We start from the raw sequence: 4359 nt of genomic DNA on the forward strand, positions 1-4359 counted from the left end.
ACCATGGTAAATTTTACATGGCCCAAAATCAACCAACAAAACAAAACCCCTTGTCATGCTTATGTCATCTTGCACATGTCATAATGCTTCCACTTGTCCACACCTTGTTGGTTTGATGACGTCATCATCCCTAACCTCCTTGATTAACTCCTAATTGCTTGCCTAATGACCGCTGATCTGTTATACGGTTCGCTTAACTTTCGTTTTCGTTTATCGTTTGAGGGATCATACCCGGGATCTTATTACTTAGGTTCCCTTAACCTTTCTCAATATATTATTTTCCTTTTATGATCCTCTCCTATAATCCTTTAATTTAAATCCTTTTTGTCCTGTTACCTTTTTCTCAAATCTTTCCGTATCTAGTGTATTTCCGGGAAAAATCAAAGTGTTCGGATTTGGATTCTGACGATCTTTACATACACTTATATCCCATATAAAGTACTAATAAAATCTCAGAATATCCATATCAGAACCCCTACATAGTGTGGCATGAAAAGTTTTCTCATTCAGCAAAAACACTATTCATAAGGGTTTCAAAAATTTCCCAAAAATTGGGGTTATTACATACGTCAGGCTTGATCCCTATATAAAGGGTACGTAGGCACATTGAGAGGGTAAGAAGTTGAGAGCTGATAAGAGAGTCACCACTTACTCTGATCAATCTCAGTCTAAAACAACCATAATTAACCACACACCGCTCAAGTTTCCGGCAAAGAACCACCATCACAGATCTTAGTTCCGGCGAGAAACCTCAATCTTTGTTGTTACCAGATTCCTCCGTCAACAAATTGGCGCTAGAAGGAGGGGTGCTAATTAAGGTCGCAATCTTAGGAGGAAAAGATGTCTTACAATCATGATGGAAGTTCTTATGATGGAAGTGATAGCAGGTCTGAAGGAGAAGGCGGGGGGCGCTATACTCGCCACGAACCTTACGTTCCCAAAAACATGGCGGATCCACCAAGGGCTCCGGATGTGGGGGGGACACCTCCAGTTCTCATCAGCAACGCTGATATATTGGAGCAATTATATCGCATGGGGGATACTCTTAACAGTTTTAACTCAAGACTGAACACGGTGGAGCGTCGAAAGACAAGGAGAGGTCGTCGTTTCCCCCGTCACGGTCATGCCTTGGGAAAAGCCCCCGTAGTTGGAGATACCCAGGGGAGCGGGGAAAACCCGCGAATCACTCTACGGCGTTTGGAGTACTCTGATGATGTAGAGCCTATTGTGGAGCTTGCGGATGAGGACACGGATGGCAGAGAAAGGCCTCGCCTAGTTAACCAGGTAGTGCCACACCCACATAGGTCTGGGCGTACGATGGACGGGCGTCGTCGTGCGGACAACACTCAAAACCAAGACGAGGAAGGAAGGGATCTTTCAGCCTTGAAAAGGAGGCTTGGCATAAGGTTGGAGGACGACGATTTGAGGATGTTGCTGGTAGAATGGCAAAAGGAAGGAAACGCCGGAGAAGCGAGGCCCCGTGACACGACGCGTGTGCCCCCCGCATTCCAAAGGGATGACGGGGCGCGGCACCGCGAGCACGAGCGTGCCCCTCCGCGAGGAAGACCCGGGAATTACTATCGAGGATATCAGAGGAATGAACGGGAAAGAATGGGATATCAATACGGAAGAGCCTCTTACAACGGTAGGAGAGGTGGAGCACACTCCGCTGAAGAAGCCCCCGCCGTTATCCCCGTAGCTTCCCACAGCGTTACTGGTAATGGGTCTGGGGCGCGTCCTCATGACCAGGACGGCGGGCGAATTCAAGTAAGAATGCAGAACAATGATGAAATTCTGCGACGCGGTCAAGATGAACCTCGCGTACGGGAAAATATCCAGAACCACAATGGTAACATGCCACCGCCGCAGCCTCAGGGCGAGGGGCGGCGAGATCCTCCACCACACCCGGGGGTAATCAAGGGGAATTTCAGCAAGTTGCAGAGCAACCCCAGCAGCCTAATGTTCAAACCATTCCTGGGGTGGGGATATTTAATGTGAACGACCTCAAGAGGTTGTTCAACCATCTTGAGGGAGGAAGAGTAACGGCGACCGCGCAAGCTCCTTCGCCTTTTGCTGCTGTCGTGAGGGAGGCGCAATTGCCTGCTGGATACAGGAACACAACCAACGACTTGCGTTTTCATGGGAATTCTGATCCTGTGGAATTCCTGGGGCATTTTAACATTGAAATGGACGTGTATCAAGTACCGGATTTGGCTCGATGTCGTCTCCTGGCCGCCACTTTTAGAGAAGGAGCTCAGCAGTGGTTCCAAAAACTTGGTCCAGGTGTGATTTCATCCTGGGAACAGATGAAAACTCTGTTTTTGACACAATTCCAAGCCGCGGTGAAGTATACACCACCTGTTACTACGCTGGCTAACGTGAAACAAAAGGAAGGAGAAAGTTTGACTTCATATTTCAAGAGGTTTAATGCAGAATCTACTTTGGTGAGGGGTGCCACTGATGAAACATTGAAAATATTGCTTATAGCTGGGTTGCGTGTGGGGACGGATTTCTGGAAGCACCTACAAGGGAAGGACCCAGTGTCGCTAGTTGATGTGCTTGCGCAGGCGGAGTCGTTTAAAGCAATCGAGCAGTCGCTAGCAGAAATAAAAAAGAATGACAATACCCATAACTCCAAGGGGCGATCCAAGAGAAGGGACAGATCCTTGAGCCCAGATTATCGGCGAAATGCCAGAAGCCCTAACAGGTTAAATGTTGTGAGCTCGTGGAGAGAATGGAGCCCACCATCGAACTACGAGAGAAGAGTCAACAATTATACACCGCTGGCAGCATCCATTGATCATATCTTCGAGGTAAATAAAGATAGAGGAATCTTCAAGAAGCCCGACCGCCTAACTTCGTGGCAGAGCAGAGACAAGAAGAAGTATTGTGACTACCATGAGTCTACTGGCCATGACACCCATGAGTGTCGTCACTTGTGGGATGAGATTGAGGAATTGATCAAGGCAGGATACCTAAGAGAATGGATTGACAAGGTGAAGTGACGCAGAGGACTTGATGACAAGGGTAAGGATGAAAAACAGCCCCCGCGGGCGGATGATGTTGAAAAAACAGCAGAGGTCAAGTTTCAGAGGGCTTGCAGTATCAGGGCAATTTTTGGAGGACACCCTTTTGTTGGTGATAGCAATCGAGCACTGGAGAAAAATGCGAGAGAAGCATGACATCCACCGCTCACCAACATCCACAGCTTGGAAGATAGACCCCCGAAGGTCTTTAAGGGAGAGTCCGCTGATATTACGTTCAAGGAAAAAGAATCTAGGTGGGTGCATCATCCTCACAATGATGCGCTGGTGATTACCATGCTTATTGGGGCAATGAACGTACATCGAGTCTTCTTGGATAATGGAAGTTCTACGAACATCTTGTACTATAGCACCTACAAAAAGCTGGGTTTTCCAGATAGTGACATGTATTTCGAAGATGCGCACGTCTATGGCTTTACTGGGGAAGCAGTGAGAGTTATGGGTTCTGTCAGGCTTCCCGTCACGCTCGGGGAAGGAGCTTTGTCGGTTACCCAAATGATAGATTTCAAGGTGCTAGATCAGGATTCCGCGCACAATGTGCTGGTCGGCAGACCTTGGTTGCGAGCGTTCAGGGTGATAACCTCGATACACCACTTGATGATAAAGTTCCCAATGCTAAACGGAGTTGGCAGTCTGAGAGGGTCACAGTATGAGTCACGCGACTGCTATCACAAGGCTGTCAAGGAATTTCGTAGAAGAAGGTATGAAGGGAAAGGTCCCTCATTTGAAGACGTGAAAGATATCCATACAAAACCAAGTGGAGAGGTCCATGCCCACTATTTCGTTGAAAGCCCCAGAAAGGAAGAAACCAATGTCTCTGGGAACTATTTTTTTACGCGGGGACGTGTTTCGAGGATCCGTAACGTGGAAGAAGTGGTGGTGAACCATATCGAGGCGATCGTACAGAAAGAAGTTAACGGGGAAAAGTTGGAAGGAAGAAGTGAGATTTTGCAAGGTCTCGGGAATAACTTTAAGGTGGATGCTCCTCAAAAGAAGGACGCGCCCTTGAATGAAATTGAGGTTGATGCTCCTCCAAACGAAGACGCGCCCTCAGATGCGAAAGTGGAAGTCGAAGACCCCCGAGACTTTGATTTCGATTTGGATCCCAGGATCCCTATGCCCGCCGAAAAGACGGGACCGGCCGAAGACACAATATCTATTCCGGTTGATAAAAATGATCCGAGCAGAGTTTTGAAAGTGTGATCCCAGTTGGATGATGAGATGAGAGGAAGTCTTGCTCGTTTTCTAATTGCAAATCTTGATGTCTTCGCATGGAGTCATTCAGATATGATAGGAATCGACCCGGAAGTAATGT

Source organism: Apium graveolens, chromosome 11 (genome assembly GCF_009905375.1).
Source record: "Apium graveolens cultivar Ventura chromosome 11, ASM990537v1, whole genome shotgun sequence".
Taxonomy (NCBI): Eukaryota; Viridiplantae; Streptophyta; class Magnoliopsida; order Apiales; family Apiaceae; genus Apium; species Apium graveolens.